This window comes from Thermobia domestica, chromosome 6 (assembly GCF_964235325.1).
Source record: "Thermobia domestica chromosome 6, izTheDome1.hap1.1, whole genome shotgun sequence".
Lineage (NCBI taxonomy): Eukaryota > Metazoa > Arthropoda > Insecta > Zygentoma > Lepismatidae > Thermobia > Thermobia domestica.
This window is the reverse complement of record NC_137459.1, coordinates 61,215,475-61,241,932: the sequence shown is the minus strand read 5'-3', so window position 1 is coordinate 61,241,932 and position 26,458 is coordinate 61,215,475. Positions and strand designations below refer to the sequence as shown.

The window sequence follows — 26,458 nt, the reverse complement described above, 5'->3', positions numbered from 1 at the left end:
AACGGGTTGAATTTGTTACTTACAGACTTTCTTTTATTACTCTTAAGGGACGGTGGTGTGATATTGTTTTAAATGTACATTCCCCAACTGAAGATAAGGATGACGATATAAAAGACAGTTTTTACGAAGAAGTGGAACGGATATTTGACCAACTCCCGCGATACCATATGAAAATTCTATTAGGGGATTTCAATGCAAAGGTAGGACGAGAGGATATTTTCAAACCGATTATAGGGAACGAAAGTCTGCATAAAGAAAGTAATGACAACGGTGTTAGACTCGTGAACTTTGCAACATCCAAAAACCTAATCGTGAAGAGTACAAAATTCCCACATCGCGACGTTCATAAATACACTTGGACATCACCAAACGGAAAAACACACAATCAAATTGATCACATTTTAGTAGATAGAAGAAGGCAATCCAGCATAATTGATGTCCGGTCGTTTAGAGGGGCTGATTGTGACACCGACCACTACCTGGTAGCAGCGACAATACGAGAGAGGTTATCGTTGAATAAAGGCAATATTCATTGTCCGAAAACGGAGAGATTCAATTTAAAGAAATTAGAAGAGAGCCAGGTAAGAGAGAAATACCAGATTGAAGTTTCGAATAGATTCTCGGCTTTGGAAGATTCGGAGTGCGCTAGTGTTGAGGATACCTGGATTGAAATTAGAGATAGCATTAAAATTTCAGCAAAATTAACATTGGGACACGCGGAAATACGTAGGAACAAACCATGGTTTGACCAGGAGTGCATTAAACTAGCAGAGAAGAGAAAACAGGCAAAATTACGCTGGCTACAAAATCCGAATGAAATAACTACACAAAATTTCGCATATATCATCCGGGAAACTTCCAAAACTTTTAGAACAAAGAAACGCGATTTTTTTAAAGCTAAAATTAAGGAACTTGAAGATAATGGTAAAAATAAAGACATCCATTATGTTGTATAAGGGGATCAGTGAATTTAACCCTTAAAGTATTTTTGTTACCATATGGCAACATTGGTTTCTTAGAAGCTAAATATATAGTTCTGATGTTTCATGCACGTTATGTCGCATTTGTCTACAACCTTCTCACCCAACTGTCAAGCGCTGCTACCGTACGCCAGAGAATTGTAGTTTCTACAGTGGTTGGACTTTAGCTTTTAGCAGTTCGGAGGAAAGAAGACAAAATAGATAATATAATTAATTAATTATTATTATTATTTACTATGAATTGATTAACTTTTTGAGTGGAGTGGGTCACAATGACAACAAGAATCAAGAAGCAACACTTACAACATATCAGTAATGATTAATAGATTGTTGATAGCGATTTGAATATGAGTGTTTCCATATATATATATATATATATATATATATATATATATATATATATATATATATATATATATATATACAAGTAAAATCTCCAATTCCACATTTTCAATTGTTTTCTTCGAATGATCTTGTAGAGTGTGCACCAATCACAACTATATTATATTGAGCAGTCTTCGATCAACTGCACTTTAAACGAGATGAAAGATTTTATAGCTATTATGCTATATATGGGAATTATGAGTACTTCATCTTACAAAGATTACTGGGCTAATGGCACTGGGGCTCCGCAAGTAGCTGACGTTATGCCACTAAATAGGTTCATAAGGATAAGACGTTACATACATTTCATTGACAATTCACTTGCAAGAGATAACAATGACTGCTTTCATAAGGTCCGCCCACTTTTGGATAAAATAGCTGAAGTATGAATATTTTTGCCACCGGCTACAAAACTATGATTGCGTATAACGGAAACAAAGCAGAAATTTGTGGCAATACATTGCCACAAAACCTAATAAAATGAGGGTTTTAAGTTTTTTTTTTTTTTTTTTTTTTTTTTTTTTTTTTTTTTTTTTTTTTTTTAGCTGACAGTACTGGTATTGTACACGATTTTATTTCTTATATGTGGAAAACCACTTTTGAAGAAGCGACTCTCACAGATGACGAGAAAAAATTGGAGTTGGTGGTACAGTAGTGATAGCTCTATTGGCGTATATGTCTGATCAAGAACAGTTCAGTGTGTATTACGATAATTATTTCTCAAGCATCCCATATATGATTTATCTGAAGGAAGATCTGAATGTACGCTCAGAATTGCAGGATTCCCCCTTTTGGATGATAAGAAACTGTAAAAGAAAGGGACGGGTGCGTATTACTATCGAAACAATGAAAATGATGTAATTATTGTGAAATGGATTCATAATAAGTTCGTAACAATAGCAGGGACATCCTGCGATGTACGTGACAAGCACCAAAAGGTGTGACAGTAAAAAAAAATAAAAAAAGTGGATGTGCCTTGACCAGCTATCGTCAAAGAATACAATAGCCATGGAGGTGGTGTAGGTATATCAGATATGATTGTGGAACAACATAAGACCACTTCAAACTCTAAACGGTGGTACTTATCCATATTTTCATACCTCCTTGACTTGTTCGTATCCAATGCATGGCTGTTGTATAGAAATGACAATAACGCAGGTTTGGACACCAAAAAATTCCGAAAACAGATCATAGTGTGGTAGACCATCACAAGATAATGAAACACAACCTACTCGAAAGATAAGAGCTCTAGTAATTCCAAGACCAAATGATGATCAGATAGGACATTGGCCATCATACTGATCAAAAGGACGTTGCAGATTATGCCCTAAAGGAATGAGTAGAATGAAATGTACAAAGTGTGATCTTGTGTTGTGTTTCACAAAATGACAGAAGAAAAAATATTATTTTATCCGTCTCCATGTAAGACTAATGTGCGAATGGTTGAATGAATGTAAACTAATTTCCTGTAATCTAAAAATATAATGTAAGTTTGCCTTGGCATAAGAAATTTGATGATATAATTTGATAATATAGTATCATATATTTGGTTTCTGCAACAATTCACATAGAAATATATTTTCTCAATTGTTTGTATCAATCACAACTAATAGTGCCAATAAACGCCAGAAAATAAACAATCTTACCTAAGTATCCATATATCTGAATGCATTCATACATATGACCTTTAAGTTACAATGTTGCCATATAGACACAATTTCTAAAAATAGAACATCGACAACAATGAACATTATTTCCAGCTCAGTAGACTCTAATTAGCGTACTATATCAGTGAAAAAAAATCATCCAACTTTTCAAGGGTCTGTGACTTTAAGGGTTAAGAAAGGTTATCAACCTCGTGCTTATATATTAAAGAAATTGGACAGTACAGTTCTCACTGATACGTATAGCATCTTAAATAGATGGAAATATTTGTTTGACGTTTTCTTTGCTTGACACGCAACCAAAAACTAGTATACGTGGAGAAAATGATATACACACCGCAGAACCGTATATTCCAGAACCCAACCGAATAGAAGTAGAAACCGCTATAAAGAAATTAAAGAAACACAAATCTCCGGGTGTAGATGAAATTCCGGCTGAGTTAATTTTAGCTGGAGACTAAAAATTGTGGAACAAGATACACAAACTCATTCTCCTTATCTGGAACAAGGAAGAATTGCCACAAGAGTGGAAAGAATCAATCATTGTTCCAATTCACAAGAAAGGCGACAAAACTGACTGTAATAATTATCGAGGCATTTATCTTCTGTCAACATCCTATAAAATACTTTCAAATATTATATTAGCAAGCTTGACCCCCTACGCAGATGAAATTATTGGAGATTATCAGTGCGGATTTAGAAGAAATCGATCAACTATCGACCAAATATTTACCATTCGCCAAATACTAGAAAAAAAGTGGGAATACAATACCCCGGTACATCAATTATTGATTTATTTTAGAAAGGCGTACGACTCGGTTAGGAGAGAAACATTATACAACGTTCTTGCAGAACTTGTAATACCGAGAAAGCTAATTAGATTAATTAAGATCTGTTTAAATGAATCCCAAAGTAAAGTCCGGGTAGGAAAATTTTTGTCCACGAGCATTCACGTCGAAAATGGTCTGAAACAAGGAGATGCGTTGTCACCATTATTATTTAACTTTGTTCTTGATTACGCTATAAGGAAAATCAAAGATAGCAACCAGGGCTTAGAGTTGAACGGCATTCACCAGGTAATGGCATATGCTGATGATGTAAATTTAATAGGGGATGATAGGAGAACAATAGAAAGAAATGCAGAGATCTTATTAAACGTTTGCAGGGACATGGGTTTAGAAGTAAATGCAAAGAAAACTAAATACATGTAAGTGCGTCGGGACCGTAATACAGCAAATTATGGAAGCGTTAAAATATTAAATAATACTTTTGATAAAGCGGGAAGTTTCAAATGTCTAGGATCAATGTTAACATACGAAAATCATATTCACGAAGAAATTAAATGTCGACTAAAAGCAGGAAATTCGTGTTACTATTCGGTTCAAAATCTCTTGTCGTCGCGAATTCTGTCGAGGAATTTGAAGCTTAAAATATACAAAACGATAATCATGCCTGTAGTTCTGTATGGTTGCGAAACGTGGTCGCTTACTCTGAGGGAAGAACATAGACTGAAAGTATTTGAGAACAAGATCCTGAGACGAATATTCGGATCCAAGAGGAACGGGAATGGGGAATGGCGGAAACTTCATAACGAAGAACTACATACGGTTTACCCAACATTGTTAGGGTCGACAAGTCTAGGAGGCTTAGATGGACAGGTCATGTAGCTACAATGGAAGAAAGTAGAAACGCTTTCAAAGTCTTGACTGGAAGACCAATCGGAAAACGACCATTAGGAAGACCTAGGCGCAGATAAGAGGACAATATTAAGATGGATCTCACAGAGATTGGAATACAAAGTAGAAACTGGATGCAGTTAGATAAGGATAGAAGTCAGTGGAGAGCTTTTGTGAACGCGGCATTGAACCTCCGGGTTCTATAGGCCATAGAGTTAATTAGTTAGTTAGTTATTATTCAATGTTGTAGACTAAGGATGCTAAAGTACCACAAACATCCAAAGTTTGGAAACCTTTATCACACAAACAACACAACCGAAAAAAAAAATGAAATGAAATGAAAGTTTTGAGTATTTACGTCCCACGTTTATGCCGGTTAGGCTAAAGGAGAGGGTGATGATGAGAGATGAATGAAATGGTGGAATGAAGAAAGTGAGAGAACCCCGAGAAAACTCACGCACACGGTGTTTGTCCACCACAACGTTCACTTGGCGGCAGCAGTGTTTGAACCCGGACCCCAAGCACCAGAGGTGAACGATCTACCACTGAGCCACCGCGGCCCCTAACAACACAACCGAGTTGGACAGGATAATGCACATCGAAGTTACCTTAGCGTTGGATACCATAGTCAGGGTATGACTTGTTTTAAATGAATAGCAACAAAGTTACAAGGGCTTGAAAGCTTAATTTTTTCGAAAGATTTTATTTCGAAACCATGCCTAGATCTAGTTACTAGTATTGCTAGCAATTGGCAAACAAATCATCTTGGCGTTTACAGCATTTCAATATGTCAAACTACAGTATTCCGGAGATATGAAAAAAATTCCTGAAGTTTGCAACACTGCTTAAAAGATGTAATTGTGAGAACTTGTAACTATAGTTACTAAATGCTATTCCTGAAATGCTGTAAAAGAAAAGGAAAACAACAATGATTTTCATATTTTCGTAGAAATACGCCATTTTCAATAGTGTTGCGAACTTTATCAATGTTTATCATATCTCCGGAACGGTTTGACATATCGAAGGGCTGTAAACTACAAAATGTTAAATGTTGTTTGCCAATTGTTAATCACACAAGTAAATAGATATGATGCTTACCTAAGCATGTTTTCGAAATAAAACCTTTCGAAAAAAATCAAGCCTATGTAACTTCCTTGCTATTTATTGAAAACAAGTCATTCTATATCCATAGTATACAATGCTAAGGTACTTCTGATGTGCATTGTCCAGTCCATCTCCGTTCTGTTATGTGTGATAGAGGCTTCCAAGTTTTGGATGTTTGTGAAACTATAACATCCTTAGTTTTCAACACTGAATAATAAATGTGGTATTTTAAATTTTCTTTTAACATGTTGATTTGAAATATGTAATAATCTGACGTAGTGCCATTAAAAAAAAAACTTTATTCTGGGTTGGCAACATTGATGGGCATTTTTGTTTAATACACGCAAAGATGCCCCCCTCCTTATAGCTGCTTCGTGCAAAGTTTAGCTTTTCTCACTCTTTTGGTTTCTCCTTTATAGCGGATGATCAAGGAACCATATTCCCCCACATATATATATATATATATATATATATATATATATATATATGCATGTGGAGAGAGAGAGAGAGAGAGATGTTATATATATCAGCAGTGAATTTTGTTTCGGGACAGGCTTGAGGAAGGAACGGGTAAGAACCATTTGTGTTCAACGTGGAATGCAATATATATATATATTTATTTATTTATTTATTTCGGGAGGGGCTTTAGGGCGAAAGTCACCCCCTAAATACGCCACTGCACATCAGTCAGCCGTCCCCTCTCTGTCTGACACAGCAACGAAACTAATTTTGAGTAAATTCAATTTTAATAGCTATCAATATTCGAGACGAGACAAAAACTTTCGAGACTGATCTAGTCTCGTCTCGATTTTTAGAATCCCCCCTCGGTCTCGGCCTCGTCTCGGTTATATAAAATGCGTCTCGCTCTCGTCTCGGTATATAGAACTCCGTTTCGGTCTCGGTACTATCCCTAGTTATAATTCTCTTATTTAAGTTTTTTCGTCCTGGTTTCTTTTGTTTTTCCAACCACAGAAGCATTGAAAAGTAAGTTTCTTTACATTTTAGAGCAAATGCATACGCCCCGTAGGTGTAGTGACGTCATACATATCATTAATATGATATATATATATATATATATATATATATATATATATATATATATATATAGTATAAAGATGTACCATGGTACTTTGCCTTATAATTCTCTTATTTAAGCTTTTCATTCCGGGTTTGTTTTGTTTGTCAATCACAGAAGCATTGAAAACTAAGTTTCTTTACGTTTTAGAGCGAATTTGTACGCCCCGTAGATATAGTGACGTAATGTGGTCGTCAATATGATATATTGTTTTTAGTTCGGGGAAATTTTAGGCTTATTATCTTTTATGTGTAGTCCGGAGGTAAGTGTTTTTCCCCTCCTTTATTTTCAAGATATCGGATTGATTTTTTGCAAAAGTATCCAGTAAATATTGTAACATTTTTCAAGTGAGCTTCGAATCTCTACGTTTACACAGAGCAGGTACAGAGGGCCCTAACCGTTGCAAACGGGATTTTTTCGCCATAAAATTTCCCATTTCGAATAAAATTTCCCTTTTCCAGTATACGGTATGGACATGTTAGTAGCACCATTTGAAAGGTTACGTCATTCTGAAGAGAATGATGTATAAATCATAATTATAGAATAAATAGTAATTTGTCAGGAACTTTTTTTTTTTACATTGCATCCTTTGTTTGGGGAACGCTTATGTTTATTATTTTAAATGCATTTTACAGTGGTAAACAATTTTTCTCGTCCTTAATTTTCAAGGTATCTCAGTGATTTTTAGTACAAGTATCCACAACACAACTTAATATTTTTCAAGTAATTTTTCGGTCTCTGTGTTTAAACAGGGACGTTCCAGAGGGCCCCGAAGTGTGAAAAAAATCCGGAAATTTCCTTTTTTTCTTCAATTTCACCCCTCCTGGTATATGGTATGGATATGTAAGTAGTACCATTAAAAGCGTTCTCTATTCTGAAGAGAATGAGTTATGAGCCATTATCCTAGAATAAATAGTGACGATGCAGTAGCTGCTTGACTGAAAGTCTAAAAAATTACCCCAAAAACTCAAGATCTTAAAAAGGATTAAAAGTTTTAATAAATACTAGCCTTTGACTGCCTGGGGGTTCACCCTCAGACTCCCTGTTTGCTTGCCCTATGGCCTCGCATCTCCTTTGCATCAAGAGTGAATTTCGTGAACTTGCTTTTCATATTTCCTGAATTTGCCCAGCTGCGGGCTTCGTCCACACATCCTCGCCTTGGCTCGGCCTACGGACCTCTTAAACTCACAATTCTGCCGTATTCCAAGTTCCTTTTCTTATTTCAACTACCTAAAGGTAACATTTTGTATCTAGAGAAAAGGTCCATTTAAATAACATGGTAATTTCTTCATCTCCCTTTAAAACCCTTAAAAATTAAAAAAAAAATCACTTCTGGCAATTTTCTTGTGGGTTAATCCCTGTATTCAACAATCATGACAAATTTCATCATTCTAATCCTGTCGGAAGTGCCTAAACATCTGTGTATGTTTAAAGATGTCCCTTATAAATAGCATGGAAAAGATTTTTCAGTTCCATATAAAACCACTCTAAAGTTGGGAATTTCTATTTTGGTGGATTTACTTAGGTAATGCTAGCAAAAGTGTACAAGTATACTGAGTTTCAAGTTTGTATTTTATAAGCCCAGAAAAGATCCATTTAAATAAGACGGGGCCATTCTTCATAACCCCTAAAAATTATATATATATATATATATATATATATATATATATATATATATATATATATATATATATATATATATATATATATATATTTGCTTTTGGTAATTTTCCTGCCGGCTAGTCCCAGAATGCTACAATCATGCCAAGTATCAACTTCTCACGTCAACCGAATTTACATCTTTTATTTATGTCAGTTCATGTAGTTTTATATATAGTTAGGATTTGCCAATGGTTATTTAGAGTTATTTTTCTTTCTTCGTTAGTAACACATTGAAATATTTGTAATTAAGGATTACAAAACTACCCTAACAACAACTTGCTAGTGGAGTGACAGTTGTATATTGTTATAAGCAAAATTAGTTTTCTTTTGTCAGATCTAGATCGGAATGTTCATAAAGTGCATATGAATTAAAATTATATACCTAGGTAGAATCACAATATAATTCCTTACGTGCATACACAGAGAAAAATAAATCAGTAAATAAATAAAACATTGAAACTGGAATTATATACTTTGGAAGATTAGCTAAATCTACAATAAAATAACTTCTGAATTCACGGAAGAACAAATATAGAAATGCAAAACCCAAACGATATCTCCATTTACACTCCATGCAGACTGTATTCCCTTTAGCATACCGACTGATGGCATTATTTGGTAATACCAGATATTTGGAAACGAACTGTAAATTAAAAGTTATTTTTGAAAAACATTCGCTTCAGTCTCAAGGTTTTCGGGGAATGCCCACGAGTAAAAAAAAAAAAAAATTCCAGGCAAAAAAAAAAATCATGCATCGAAAATATGTTGTATGTGATTACAAAACTAGACCACATACAATTTTCCAAACTTTGCAATATGAAACAGTCTATGAGAAAGTGTCAAATTAAGTTGATAGCTAAGAGGCAGAATTTCGTGGAATGGCATGCAGACCGTTGAGGGATAAGTCGTGACAAGCTGCTGACGGTTCAAGTACTCTGTCAGGACTGTCGATTATGTGGGTTTAGACCCGTTCTCCCTAAAGATGATACTGTTATCCTGTCCCTTTCGCTAATCTGATTTTTGGCAAGTCCCATAAAAGGGAATTTCCTCCAACCGTTCTTGTAATTACACAGTAAATCATTCAACATACGTGCTACTGATATACAAACAGTCATGTCAGGAAAATAATCAGATGCGGCTTCGGATGCCTTGTCCGCTATAGTTGTCAATAACCGTTTCATCTAAATTGAAAGAAAAAAAAAAGTTCTACGGCCCTGAACATACTACACGTATATGCAAATAAAACTGATTGTATATTAACAATATGAAACTTTAAAATAAAATGTGAGGATTCTAAAAAGGAAAATTGTCCGTTACAATATTCAAGAAACCGTGTCACATAAACCGAAAGAAATAAAAAGTTCTACAACTATGAGCACATTCTATATAAATAAAAGTGATATTTAAATTAAAAAATACACTCAATCTAGACATTAAAATGAATGTGCATAAATACGTAGAAAGTTGGGAGTAGTAAAATTATTTGTGATCAAATTTGCTAACCATCTTTTTCTCTAAATATGCATGCCACAGCATCAACATAGCAGTTCAAGTCAATGTGATAATTATGAAGTTTAGCCTTGTGTACTTTAAGATGTTCGTTTGTATGCTTCCATTTCGTGTTCTGTGACTTAGAATAATTTCCAACTTTCAACATGGGCACTAATGCATCGTTTTCTGCTTGTTCCTTTCCACAAGGTAATAAACCCGAATTAAACGAGTATTTAGATAGATAGTAATTAAGTTCTACTTACCTTTGAATGCCATCCTTCAAAATTATAATTTGTTCTCTCACTTTCGTTCTCGAAATGATTCGATATGGATCTGTAAAACAAACTTACATTGAAAAGCATTATAGACATGCAGCATAAACATTCATGAAACTTCTTATGTGAACTGCCATCCTTTGTGCAAATACTCCATACATTTTACCTAACACTTAAACGCATTTATGCTATTGTGACGAGAAGTGTGTATTGCATAGATACCAATTTAAATGTAATGAAAAGATTTTTAGTAGATTGATATTTTCCCCTCGAAAATAGTTTTTTTTTCGACAGTCAATTCTCGCTACTGGTATCAAGAAAGCCCCATTCACATGTCAGCACCAATTAGAACTTAAATGTGTTCTAATAAAATGCACTTAGCCTATATAAGAAAGATGTAGACAAGTAGAAACGTTGTAATACTTACGGAGGAAACAGTGCGTTGACCTCGTCTCTCCATGTTTTCAATAAAGAAGCAAGGAAAGGTTCCTTGATTGGAACATGGAGGGGGGGAGCGTTTTGCTGCAAGTCAAAAATTCTTCCAATCTTTGGAGAGGAACTAAAGGAAGTGCTGCCGTTCGACGAATCCACTGTTTCACACTCGGATCTTCTTTACAAAATACAGATAAATCTAATTCTTTCACCTTCCTCCATATGCACTATGCATAATGAACAGAGCAACATTGTATAGTAACACCAAGAAAAAACTGCCTTCACTGCATTTAACGCTGACTTCTCAAAGTCCATGGATATTTCGATAGGAGAAAGTTCATCCCCTCTTGCTCAGCCCTTGTTTTTATTCGATGAAAGAGTGTACTCTATTCGTAAGTTTCTTGAAAAGAAAAAAAAAATACAGTATTTTGTACTTAACATCATCTAAGTGCAGTGTAACGCTCGACGACGGTACACATGACTTTCCATGAACATTGGCGACATTGCACAAATTAGCAATAAGAAATTGAAGACTTAGATGGGAAAAAATCCTTTTCTGTACGTAAATTCCCTTTTAACTAGTTTTCGGCCAAACATGATTCGGCTAAACCTGAATTCCTGTTTTGCTGAACATGGCCGACTCCTCATATGTGCCATAATTTCGTAGCTTAATACATTCAGCGAACATGAATCGGCGAAACAGACATGAATCGTGTTCGCAGAAAAATAGACTTCAATTTCTAATGTTGAAAATTATGTTTTCCTTTGTTTACAATGATCACTCGCAAGCCAAATTGTTTTCCAATGTTAAGAGTCGGCGGGACTCAAGTGACCTTGACAAATCGAAGGTATCAGCTTCTTCAGTTTCTCCTTTCAGTACAAAGTATTTCCTTATTTTGGCAACAGATGGGGTTGTTGCTGAAATGCCGTCAAAGCAAATGGCACCCCTCCTTTTCCTTCTTTTCCCCTGCATGTGGTCAAAGTTGGACAGCGCAGGAGGAGGGTGGTTACGGTTGCAAATGGGACAAAAGAGTGAAATTCCTTGTTTTGGCTAAAAGAGAAACAGAAGTGAAGAAAAAATAAAGAGGGACCAACATGATATCAACCCTCAGTCCCGTGTCTAGAGAGCCACTCAAATATCTACAACGATCACAAACATACCATAGAGAACTAAAGCTCTTGTCGCCTGTCTCTTTCTCAAAAGATTTCTACCTATGGTTAAAAACAGAATAGTGCGGGAAGAGTCTGATGTAAAATGAAGAACCATGCCAATATATATATATATATATATATATATATATATATATATATATATATTATAAACACGGGAGAGTCGATATTCTAATTTATTTAGAGCCTTCCTGGTTTAAAAAAATAAAACAACTTGGAATTGAAAGGCAGAAAACCCAGGCAAAGATCTGAAATGTATTGACAATGTGACTCTTTTTTAGTGGAATCCATTTCCTTATTTTCTTTTCAAAATATGACCACCAGATTTACCCTCTCACCTTCACATTCGAATGGTCCTGGATTCGATACCAGTGGCTGACCATCCTGAGTTTTTTTTTATCCTATTACAACAGGAAAGGGCCGCAATGTTACATTCAGCTTTAGGGACCGGCTTAGAAGGACAGGAGGGAGCATATGCCCTGCTTGGTTGTTGGTTTTTATTTTAGGAAATAGACCACTTCATTAGCAATAGAATTAAAAGATGTGTCACCTTCTTCAGGAAGGTACACTTATGTCCAAAATTATTGTCGCATATCTATAAATATGTTGTTGTAGGAATATAATTTGATAACGAATTCATCCGGTATTTCTTATAATGTTAGTATGTGTACAATCGGCAGAGACATGTATGTGGCAAATTTCATGTCAAACGAGCAGTAAATAAGAACAATAAAACGAAAATAAAACTTTCGTGTCCATTTAGCAACATTTTGTTTTACTCATTCTAATTTTGGTATTTATAAATATTTTCCTATGAAATTTACCACATATACATTTCCCAATTGTACACATAGTATCAGTATTAAAAGTACCCAGCAAAATCATTATTACATTATACTCTTACAAGAAGACAGTTATAGATATGCGACAATCATTTTGGGCATGAGTGTACAATGACGTAACATGTGTTTGTTTCAAACATTGAATAAGTGTTCGTATAAATTGAACTTATTTCCTAACGTCATAGAACTAAGAACTGTTGCAGAGCGACGTAAGTCCGGTGACAATACAACATTCCATTGTTATTTTCATATTTTGCAATATATCTATTTATTTTAAAAGCAAATTTTAAATGTTTTTATTTTCAACTTCTTTATCCTAAAATAAATACTAGCCTATAACCAGCCCTGGTTTCCCTGGTTGCATTTCACTTTAAGATTTGGAAAATATGTCCAACGAATAAAAAAATGATAAAACCCCTTTTAAAGACATTCTTTTGTTAATCAACTCGCACTAAAAAGTTTAAAATAATTTTGTTTATGCAAGACTAAATAAAAAGAATGGGGCGCGTCATTTTAAGAATTTATAAAGTAACTTTAAGCCTATATTAGAGTGCATCTCATTTTTTTAAGTCATGCATAAACAAAATTGTTTTTTACTTTTAAGCGTGACTTGATTAATAAAAGAATTCCCTTAAAATGTTTATTATTATCTTTTTTATTATTGTTAATGTTTCCATCTTTAGCACAGGGTGTTTATTTTGGTAAGGTACCGTATGATGCGTTTCTATACTATTAAGGTATATTAAAATTTAGTTTCCTATGCGTTACTACATACCGTACATTAAACAGCACTTTTTTTTAAAGAATTACTACCGAATATACCTAGAGTGTTTCTCCCCTAATAAGAGGGAGACAGATTGAGGGTATCAAACACCCCTATCGTTGATTGAGAAATATTTAGGTGTCGACACTGATGAGCAACATCTACATTTGAATTTGAATGTTTTATGGGCTTTAGACAATTGATTCAGACCAGGATACATGAGGGACGGAATGTTGGAAGCAAGTAGTCCAGTCCCTAGTTTGAATGCCTGGAATGAGTAAGGACTCTTCCCCCCTTGGTAAAACCTGCCAGAATTGGAAGCAATATCAAAGAAACACTGCTTCGAAAAGAGAGAGAGCAAACATGCATAAATAGATAGTCAGAGTCGGATTTAGGTTTAGTGGGGCCCCAAGCTGTTTAAGGTAATGAGGGCCCTTTATGTGTCCAGATGAACATAGATGAACATACAGAAATAAAGAAACTAGAGATAATTTAGGAAGCACACTAGCAGAAGGAGCCCCATTAATTACATGAATGTAGGCTACACAGTAGGAAGCACTGTTGCTACGTATATTTAAATTTTATTTTATTTTTTTAATTTCCTTATATTGTAGAAATGCATATCCAGTTTTTCTTTAGATTTTGGAGCCCCCAAGAGAGCGGGGTCCTAAGCTATAGCTTGTTTATCTTATACGAAAATCTGGCAGTGCAAATAGTATACATATACAGGCGCAGATCCAAAAGTGGCTATAGAGGCTATAGCCCCCCCCCTTGACGCTCAGGTATACACTGGATAAAATGGGCTTCAATCCTGTTTACTCCGGATAAAGAGGCAAATTATGGTTTAGCTCCTCCCTTGATCATATCCTGGATCCGCCACTGTATATATATATATATAATATTTCAAGGCCGGCCTTGAACCGATTGCTCCCAATCGGGCCCCGCGCTAGAGTCGTCTACTCTACTATCCAGTCTAATCTACTCTCCAGTACCGTTTTAACTGTATATTAGGCCCAAAGCAAACAAGTGTGTTGTGGTCCCTATGACTAAATTTTGCTCCTAATACATGACATTATGTTCGCGAGGCCCCCAGTCAAGTGAATCTGTTCTGCTACTCTCGGTTATCAAGTGCACACAACAGCATATTACAATACAGGTATATCCATGGACTCCACAAGGGAAGGTATTGCATCTCCCTAACAAGTAAATGAATAGTTTATATTAAGTTTCCGGGCATAAGCAAATATTTTCTGAATTTAATGCTGCAGTAGTTTCTTTAGTTTTTTTTATGTTTATAACTTCTGTTGTAAAAATAGATAGTATGTCTGGGGAGTATCTTGCACACCTTAACACTCCCCTAAATTTCCTTACACACATCCCTGGGCGTAAAAATATTGTTGTCTTTGAGTTTGTGTAAAAATGTATATCATTATTCTAAGTACACACCCTTTTTATTTTGAACACCTTAGTAAGTAAAACTCCCTGGAGTTTTTACTGATTACGTCATGTGATACTACCGAGATGGTATCAAATAAATCAGCCTCAGTGCGATTTCTTTGCATATCCTTTCTCTTATAGTTATATTAAAAATTCAAAACCATAAGACAAACTTTTGCCCTCTCCTGCGAAAAATCCCGTGGATTTTTTTTCGTTTGAAAAATGAAGTCAGGAAAAGCGAATGTATACTAGTGCATACTGAATAGGTGGCTGCTTATGAAGGTTTGTGTTCTAACTAGAAGAACCCAATGGAAAATACGTCATTCATCTGCAATCAGTTCCTTGAAGTTTGTAATCCTCTCATCACCATTTCATTTTGTCTACAGTCGATGACGATTTCGAGCTGATTATACCTTTCATAAGTAGCTACCTACGATGTTCTCACTAGCGTACATTAGGTTTCACTGACTTCAATTGTTTTCAAAAAGATACAGCTGTTAAGGAATCTTTGAACCAACTAATTTATATCAATGTGTATTTCAGTATTTCTTACAAATATAAACTTATGGAAACATAGACTGCACCACTGTATTTCTCGTAAAAGTCTAGCCCAGTTTGATATGTGACCGCCTTCCTATTAAAAAGAAAATATAAGTTAAGTGAGGTACAAGATGGCAGCCATGATAAGCATACCCTCAAGTAGATGTCTACTTCCCCCGGTGTCAGTTAATGTGGTTTTGGTTTTCATCCGTTTACCCGTTTTACAAATAAAACGAAATTTTCAAATTTAAAACGCATTGTTATGGCTTGTTCTGGTCAGTCAGGTTTTTCGCCACTGCGGCCATCTTTATGGACAGAAACACTTTAAATTTTGCTTACGCTCGTTTCTTGATATTCTACACTTCTCTGCTAAGTTGGTCAAGAAACTAGATTTCGACATCGATAAGTTTACTTGTAAGAGATGAAAACTATGAAATACTGGTACAGAACCTTCTTTAAAAATTGCAAAGCACAAGGGTGAAACATGTAGTTTAAAAATTCATTCACTGTCTGTATTGACATTTGAGTTAGACCATATATATATATATATATATATATATATATATATATATATATATATATATATATATATATATATAGGCTCTACAGACCTTGGTGCAAATTAGTTATAAACCCGGTGCCCCACAAAATGTTCCCAATCGGGCCCCGCACCACCTTAGGCCGGCCTTGCTGTATATAATATGTGTGTGTTTAGTATTGTACGATAGAAGCTGATGAAAGAGCTCTATATTATTCTTGATTTTTTTTTTTTTTTTTGATAGGTAAACAAAGAATATTTCTGGGATTAATCTACCCTAAAGATTATAATAATGTATCTTTTCTCTTGCATGTATATTCTCAGTCCTGCAGGAAGTTTTCATTTCTTTCTTGGAAAACATAAACGAAGACTTTGGTTCGGCTTCTCCTTCACAAATCTTTGTCGAAAGGTCGACTTTATCGCTACCACCGCCCGCTGGAGTCACTCTTCTCTCGCTCGCTCTCTATACTGCCTGTCGAATCATCGAAAATAACATGGAGATCACCGTACGAATATTTCTCCTAATTCCGCCGCATGGGTGCAGCACTAAGCGAGGCTTGTGTGTATAAATTTCATAGAGGAAAATACATTTTACGGTTCCGTGTTTTCGCAAATTAAAATGTATTACTGATGTATATCCTTTTCTAAGGCACAAAGAGACATTTTAGAATACGTTGAGGTATCGTTTCACGAAATACCATCGAGCATTCAATTACAGAAAAATGGTTAGGTAAAATATCAAGACATGGTGATATGAATGGTAGTAACTAAATTCCTCCAGACAGATCTGTTGTTTGTTGTCAACATTCTGTAAAAGAATATTTTTAAAAAATGTAAAGTTCGGAAGCTGAAAGAAGACTCTGTGTCCAATGTATTCTCTGAATGTTAGTAATAGACGACTAGAAGAGCCACCTAGAAAGGTGAACTTCCATACTCTAAACTGTGTCACGTTCACCTCATTAAAGGACTATAAGACTTCATTGAGGCTGCCATACCGGATTTCAAGAAATCGGTAGATTTACTGAAATCTGAGGCATTATGTTTGCCAGTTCTGCGGAATGCACTTTGTTCAACTGTCACAGTCAAGAAAAGCACAAATTGCTATTATCAGAAATAACAGTGAAAAAAAATTGAGAAACCACCATTCATATGTGCAGAAAGCATAAACAAGGCGTTTTGATTTTCTTGAAAATTCAAACTCATTTCCAGAAAGACAGTTCAAACTCTAAAAACGAGGATTGGATAATTTCCGCTATGTTTTGTATTATTATTTTGATTATTATTATTGATAATAACATTGAAATTTGGAGTGAGTGGTGCGCGTCATTCGCCAGAAAATACGTCCCGTTCAGCAGCGAGGCTATATGAGACGTGGAACTACTGATTAACGTGGAATCCGAATCACATGAGCTCCCGCCGAGAATCGAACCCGAGTCTCCTACGCCAAAAACGGCCAGAAAATACATTCAAGGTTGGTGTCAGATTTAATGTTTGCCATCAACTAAACCATCAACTAAACCATCAACTAACCATCAACTAAAGAGGTCATAAATTTTGCCATTCCTCGTGTTTGAAGTTCCCGTTCTTCACAATGATTTTCTTTCTCCCGCCCCTGTTAAGAAGTTCTAAGTAGGTTTTCAAAAGGACTGGCTCCCGCTGAGAAGGAAAGTGGGATGAGGAATGACTATACTGCCATCTAGCAGTTAGACGGCCAAGTACGTGAACACGAAAAAATCTGATTTCTGATTTCTGTAGATTCAATGATGAAGGATATAATTTCTCATCGATTGTGTAATGGATGTATTTGGAAACAACGAAAAAATAGTACAGTAGCGCACAAATACAAAGATAGTACTCCATTCTCAAAAAAAAGTCCGAAGTTTTTAGCTCTTTTTCTTACTGTAAAAAAACAGAAGACTTTTCCCTCTAATTTTGATCATTTCCTTATGGGAATTTGGATTATAATTATCTGTATTTATAAGAAAATATCACGCACAGATTTCAGATTGTACCTTTAAAATGAGATGCATCATATTGAGTGAGCTATTGAGACATTTTTGCGAAACAACGAAATGAAACCATGATTTCCCTAAAAAATGGTTGAGATCCCATGTTAAATTGAACACCAATATTCCGGCCACTGTGGCTCACTCCTTCTCCCTCTTAAGTCTATGGGCATGTTTTTCGGTGATTATTCCTCAATGGTAAGTCCCATCGATGTGTGGGACCCACAACTTTGAGCTATCAAATCACCATACCTAATTTGGTTAAGAACGGTTATTGCGTCTCGAAGGAGTATCCCGATAAAAGAAGGCCTAATTCTAGTAAAGATGAGGTTCGCTCTAATATTAAAAAATAAATAAATACATACATAAAGAGGAAAAATAAAAACAAAATAATGAATGAAGAAAGCAAATCTATAAGGAACCCGATGTGAAAGACCACAGAAGTAAAGAAGAAAGAGAAGGATAAAGGATTTTGAGTTGATTTTGAATTTAATGTCGATTTCAGCAACGAGGCTATACCAGATGGGATCTACTGATTAACATGAAATGCGAACCATATGAGCTCCCGCCGGGAATCGAACTCGGGTTTCCCTTGCCAAAGGCGCATACACTAACCGCTTAGCTACGAAGGAGCTCGACTAAGGTATTTGAAGATATGACAATAAGGATGGTGGAGAATGACTCAGAAGGTAAAACAAACATTATTACAGAAATATTTTCTAAAAGTTTCTTTTTTCTTTTCAGATATCATGGCTATGTCCGCCTCCCCCGAGGAAATATCCTAGTTATGCCATAACAAAAGGTCAGTATTGTATGATGTGGTGTTCCATAATGGTTTGTGCACCTATCGACTGAACCGAACTCACGAAAAGAAAAAAAAAGTTAACATTGCTTTCTACATGAATCGAACATAACATAATAGTAGTTCCCATTATCCATAACCTAGGTGTTGCATAATAACGACCTAAAATGAATCAGTCGATATTTGACACGTTCAGAAGCCAAACAATTCAAGTCCAATTACAGAATTTCCGCGAAAAGAGACATAAAATGTGTGCATTCCTCTTAAATTCGTGAAAACAGTGGACACTATTTTCTACATTGTAAATTTATTTTCAGTTTCTGGACATGTATATTTTAAACACTTAAAGGAGCTGTAGATGCAGATAGGAAATAAAATTAGATATGAAATATAGCTCACATGACCAAAGTTGTACTTGAATTTCTTGTGGACCGAAAGCCTTATTTGCGAGCCGAAATATAAGGTTTGCAACAAATACGAAAGAATTTTGCAATATTTTTCGTACAGTTTTATGCACAATGCAGCAGAAATCCCGCGTTATATATTTAGAGAGTAAACAGAAGAAAATATCCGCTCGGAACAACACGAAACTCCTCAGCTAAAAGATGTGACTAAAAGCCAGACTCTGAAGGGCTTTCATCATTTCATTTCACATGAATATGAAAAATAAAGGAATACAGAGACCGAAAGAAATACGAAACTATAGAACTTTTTACTCTCCTTGCCTTTTTCGTGTTACTTTTCATGTGCATTTTTCCTCGTGGATGAGCACACTTCGAATTCAAAGCACGACAACTAATGCAAACAGCACACTTGGGCTATTATACGAGTTGACAGAGGGTATGTCAAGACAGTGAAATAAAAGAGTTTCCCAGACAGACAGAACGGTGACACACAGCAGTAATACACACACACACACACAGAAAAATATAAATATACATGTAGAGGCAGAGATGAGAGAATAATACAAGTAGTAACTTTGAAACCGAAGGACCAAGCATTTTAGATAGTTCAGTTTTTTTTTTATTTTTTAAAGAGTCATACTTGAATTTTTTTTTTCGAAACTAAAACCAGGAATAAGTAAATCATGGTCTGTGAAGTCTAGTGACAATACGACTCATGACTATTGCGACTACTTATAACAATTAGGATCAACAAGGAATTAGTCTATCTTAATATAGGGACTTTAGTGACAGTTGTGATGAAAACTGAAAGTGTCAAAATATTAGTTATTGAAATCCCATAATTTATAAGAAAAAAAGAAGAAAATTACTGTTATTATACCGGTTTCCCTGAATTATTTCCATGATTACAATCATTCATAAGACATAAAATATTATACATAGACAAATACTTTTTTATTTTCAATTGTATGTTAAGACAAATGCATTTTACGAGGGCTATCCAGAAAGTAGATTACGTTTTCGTCTGTGTCCGCTAGGGGCGGGGCTAGCGCGGCCATCTTGGGGTCAGAGCGTTGCGCAGCTCAGTCGGCATCTAGCCGTGCTAGTGAGAGGTTCGTGCTGTGCTCCGTTAAGATACTGTGACGGTTTGAAATGTCTGCGTTAATTGAAAATCCCGCGAGCTGCGAGGTGCGTGCAGTAATAAGGTTTCTGACAGCAAAAAACTGTAAACCGATAGAAATCTATCGGCAGCTGTGTGAAGTGTATGGGGACAACATTATCACTGAAGGTGGAGTGCGACAGTGGGTCATAAGATTTAAAAATGGCCGAACCAATGTTCACGACGAAGATCGAAGTGGGAGACCCAGCAAAGTGACTGCCGAACTTGTCGAAAAAGTCGATGTTAAAGTCCGTGAAAATCGAAAGTTCACAATAACGGAACTTTCTTTGAGTTTTCCACAAATTTCGCGAAGTTTGTTGCACGAAATCATCAGCGAAAAGCTTGGTTACCACAAGTTTTGTGCAAGATGGATTCCAAAAATCTTGACAGAGGACCACAAAAATCAGCGAATGGCTGCAGCGTTGCACTTTTTGGACGCCTACAATAAGGATGGTGACTCTTTACTCGATCGCATCGTTACTGGTGACGAAACATGGGTGAAACACGTGAACTGTGAAACGAAATTGCAATCAATGCAGTGGGGGCACACAGGTTCTCCCCAAAAACCCAAGAAATGCATGCAAACCATGTCGGCAAGGAAGATGATGGCGACTGTTTTTTGGGACAGAAAAGGTGTGATTTTGGTGGACTTCCTGGAAAGAGGCACTACAATAAACGCTCAAAGGTATTGCCAAACTCTGCAAAACCTCAGAAGAGCAATTCAAAACAAGCGCAGAGGAATGTTGAGCTCTAAGATCTTGTTGATTCACGACAACGCCCGGCCCCACACGGCAAATGTCACGCGTGAAGTTCTTGAATCTTTTCAGTGGGAGTTGTTTCCTCATCCGCCGTACAGTCCCGACCTGGCACCGAGCGACTTCCACCCATTCCCAGCAATGAAGAAGTGGCTGGCTATGCAGCGTTTTGATGACGACGAACAGCTGCAAGAAGAGGTAACGAAGTGGTTGAAGTCGCAGGCGGCCGAATTTTTCGACGAAGGAATTTCCAAGCTCGTACATCGCTACGATAAATGCCTTAATTTGAATGATGACTATGTCGAAAAGTAGTATTTGTGTGTGGCTTTCATCTGTATATAATAAAATTTGTTTCCTATACTTTGTTGATTTTTTATTCCAAAACGTAATCTACTTTCTGGATAGCCCTCGTATGTTCAATTGAATGTAACATATTCAAGCTTTTTTGTGCATACTTAGTGTTATTTTTTTTGCAGGGTCTAGTAACGCAACAACAGCGGAATCGGACACAGTTTGCCGAAACATGTACACAAACCAGGAGAAAGCTCAATGAATGTGTCCGCTTGTATCACGGGACAAAATCACTAAAAATAGTTCAGAGACAATTCCAAACGACATGCCATAGACAGCTACTAGTTAAAAGCATCAATATGGGGTATGCTAAGTTTAAGAAAAGAGGCAGGCCTATACCTAATGCACAGACAAATCAGACAGTGAGAGACGCCTTCGTGCATATCCCAATAAGTCAGTCCGCCGAGCAACACGTGAGTTGCAGGTTCCTAAGACGTGGATGAGGCCACATTCCATTTTAACAGTTTTGCCAGCCAACACAACGCTAGTATCTGGGGGTCCAAGAACCCCCACGCTGTGTTTGATACCGTCAGAGAAAGCCCTCAACTGAACGCGTGGTGCAGTTTTATGCACAATGAATTGATAAGACCTTTTTTCTTCAGTGTAAAGACGGTCACAGCTAATACCTTTCATGATGTGTTACAGTTATTTGTATTGTCACAGATTCACGACATTCATGACTAAATCTTATAACAAGATGGTGTGCAATCTTATTGTGGGTTAGATGTCCGTGTCCATTTGGACACAGCATCTTCAGGAAGATGGATCGGGTGTGACAGTCCCTTAAACTGGCCTCCGCGACCGGACATAATTGGACAGAACACCATTGGCTTTGTTCGTTTGGGGTTATGTCGAATACCAGTGAACGACATCACATTACGGCGCAGAATTACTGAAGTTATAACAACCATCTCTCGTGTAATGTTGGCCAACACATGGGTGGAATTGACGATATATATATATACTAGCAGCGTTCACCCCGCTTCGCTGCGGTCACCCCGGAACGCAATAAACTTTGTTACTTAGATAATTTTTACTTTTTCGCTTTCAAGTGATATGATAAAAACCATAGAAGATTGCACTAATGTTAACATTATATCGCCTGTCATTTATGTTAACCCGCCCCGCTTCGCTGCGGTCACCCCAACCCGCCCCGCTTCGCTGCGGTCATCCCGGAACGCAATAAACTTTGTTACTTAGATAATTTTTACTTTTTCGCTTTCAAGTGATTTATAGCGCCTGTCAGTTATGTTAACCCGCCGAGTCACAGGGTCATGCGGGTTGCATATAAATACGTTTATTTTTATACCTATGATGAACTAATAACAAAGGATTTGTACGTATGGACACCTGAATGGTCAATTATCTCAAGACACTGGTAATTGAAAATTAAAGTGATATGATAAAAAACATCTAGGGTCCACATCCTAACAACCCCCCAAAAATGAAAGAAATCGGTTCAGCCGTATTAGCGTGATGAGCGGACAAAGGATTTTTTGTACGTATTGACACCTGATTGGTCAATTATCTCAAGACACTGGTAATTGAAAATTAAAGTGATATGATAAAAACCATCTAGGGTCCAAATCCTAACAACCCCCCAAAAATGAAAGAAATCGGTTCAGCCGTATTAGCGTGATGAGCGGACAAAGGATTTTGTGCGTTCTCTTTTATATATATAGATATATATGTAATATTTTACGTTATGAATGTTGGTAATCGGGGAAGAAAATAGTCACAGCAACACTAATGATAGACTACCAACTTCTCTCATTTTTTCAGGGTTCATAAAAACTTTATTTATTTATTTATTTATTTTATCAAAAGATCCAATATATTTCAGGCAAAAATGTTCTTGTAGGCCTTATATCTCGAGAGTTACACATAGTGTCGTCAAATCCAAACTATCACTTAATCCAGTACGATACGTTTATTCCACACACACACACACAAAAAAAAAAAAAAACTCGATTTAGAGGTCGTTCAAACATTTTGTGGCCCCTGATCCAAAAACTCCAATATAATCTCAATCTAATTTGAAATTTAATATAATTTCAATCAAAAATTTTCTTGTATACCTTATATCTGGAGAACCATATAGTGTAGCCAAATCCAAACTCTCACTTAACTCAATATGATGTGCTTATTCCATTAAAAACAACAACAACAACAACGAAAACTTGTTTTAGAGGCCCATCAAACATTTTGTGGCTCCTGATCCAAAAACTAATTATTGGCCAAGATCACAATCTTTCGATCCATTTTTTTTTGGGGGGGTCATTCCTAAAATGCTTGTTTTGTAATATCTCACGAATGATACTAACTCGTGTTAAGAAAACGGAAGATTTGTAGTTTTGAACAATAGTTCTTTCTAAAGGGGGTAACTGATTTAATGCAGGACTATCTCGGTTAGTTTGGAACTCCTGGGAGCCCGAAACATCTACAACCAATACTTCTATTCAAACTGACCAAAATCATGTGGATAGGCTAAAGTCAATCTAGTAGTTTCTGAGAAAATCGAATTGTTTGTAAACCTAAATATTGATGCTGTACAATAAACACGCTACGTATCTATTAAGATGACACTCATAATATAGCAAGGGATAGTGACTGATATGTTACGACGTTCTACAAGATATCGTTCCTTTCATATCGTAAAAGCTTCTAGTCGAGATATGATTGCATTATTAAATGAAAATTAGACTACACAAACCACGCGGTAAGTGCTCACAAAATGCTCCAAGATGTATTTGAAACATACGACTTGTTTTCTATTGATGCAATGGTTTTCAGAAATTAAAATGTCACGCACGACACATTCAAGGTGACCCAATATGTTAAGAAAAAAATGCTAGTGACTGTATACTAGGACACAAAGGAGTTCTACTTTTTTTTTTTTTTAACACACGGGGTTAGTGTGAATGCTGTATCGTATGAAATAAAATTGTGTAAAGTTGCGCTTGATGACAAACGCCTTACCATTAATACTGAAACAGTCAGACTTCTTCATGATAACGTATATCCTATGTTGCTGCTTCTATTCGTAAGAATTCTGATCTGTCCTGTTCTTTATTTTCAGACTAGTATCTGTTCAGCCCGATAAGGAAATCATTGGCTGTCCAACGTTTCAATTACAATAATCAAATCAAATCATTGCGCACAGCTGTCTACTACGAGGTGTGGCAATTAAATGACGAGACTGGTGTCATAAATGTGATGTATTGCAAAGAAAGTTATAATTGACTGTTATCCCCTTCAATATACTTCCCTCCCCTATCTATACACCGCTGCATATGTGCATTCCATTGTTCAAAGCAATGCTGTAGGTCATCAGATGTCACCCTGTTCAACAACTCTGCCGTTTTTTGTTTCACCTCTTCCACAGACTGAAAATGTGTTCCCTGCAACGCACTTTTCACTTTTGGGAATAGATGAAAGTCACACTGAGCCAGGTCTGGGAAATACGGAGGATGGTCGAGAACAGGAATGCGCTTGGCTGCTAAAAACTGCTTCACAGAAAGGACATTACGGGGAAGGCGCATTGTCTTGGTGGAGGATCCATGCATCGTTCTTCCACAAATCCGGTCTCTTCTTCTTTATTCTTTCCCTCAGCTGGATTAGGATTTCTTTGTAGTAGGTCTGATTCACCGTTTGACCATGAGACACACATTCAGTCATGATGATACCCCTTATATATATATATATATATATATATATATATATATATATATATATATATATATATATAAAGATGAACATTGCCTTCACTTTCGACTTGCACATTCGTGCTTTTTTCATTCTTGGCGATGTGGGAGCAGGGGCGTCATTTAGGGGGGGCAGGGAGGGACATTTGCCCCCACTGAGTTTGAGATGTATATAGAATTTATCAACAGAATAGTAGTAAATCAGTGAAAAACGCGAAATTTTACTAATATCAAGGGGACTTGCCCCCCCCCCCCAAGCAAAACCTGAAATGACGCTCCTGTGTGGGAGTCGTCCAGTGCATGGATTGACGCTTAGTCTCGGGGGTCATACTGGAAAAACCATGTTTCATCACAGGTGATGACACGTGTTAGGAAGTCTGGTTCTGCTTGAGTCGTTCAATAACGTCACAGCAAATGGTCATTCGAATGTATTTTTGTCCCTGAGAGAGGATTTTCGGGACAATTTTTGCACAAACTTTTGTCATGTTTAAATTGTCATGCAAAATTTGTCTTACTGTCTCTGTTAATTTTTGCCATGTCTGCGATCATCCGAATACTCAGACGTCTCTTTCCGCACAAGTTCATTATTATTATTATTGAGCATTTTCGTCCGTTCTTGAACTCAAAGGGTGGCCGGGTCGCTCATCATCTTCAACCTCTTCCCTACCTTCTGAAAATCGTTTGTACCATTCGAAAACTCGCGCACGTGACATAGCATTATCACCATACACCTTTTTAAAACGGCACATTCCGTCGTTTTTTTTTTTTTTTTTTTAATTTCACCAGAAATTTGATGTTAATGCGCTGCTCAACTTTACTAATACTGTTCACCATGATTCTGGCATACTACACAACACTGTCCTCTCATGCAAGCCTGAAAAAAAAAAAAAAAAGCTTTCAGAATCATGACACAAACAGTGGCTGCTAATAAAGGTTCAAGATCAACAACACATCATTAGCTACTTTTCCCCCACGATGCTGCGCAACAGAAGATAGGCAGTCTCGTTATTTAATTGCTACACCTCGTATACTCTCCAAAGACGAACTTTTCCGAATAAGGTATTTTGAAACTTTTGTCACAAGGAGGGAAATATTTTGAGAGATTTGGTGATTGTGCTGAAAATTAACTTTAATATGACCATTAACTTTGTATATTCTCTTGCTGTGTTATTTATTACCAGCATAAATTGCATAAGTTGTTGTGCGCTATTTCTTAATCCACCCTCATGCCAATTTAGTTCAAA

General features: G+C 36.3%; 1 long non-coding RNA gene across 1 annotated transcript in view; it reads left to right on the top strand.

Moving 5' to 3' along the window:
* LOC145687675 (uncharacterized) overlaps positions 1–19,371 on the top strand; it is a 139,054-nt gene extending 119,683 nt beyond the window's left edge. The window contains exon 3 of the long non-coding RNA XR_014131708.1: positions 18,784–19,371. This is a non-coding gene — a long non-coding RNA (uncharacterized LOC145687675). The remainder of the gene's footprint in view (positions 1–18,783) is intronic.
* Positions 19,372–26,458: the final 7,087 nt, after the last annotated feature.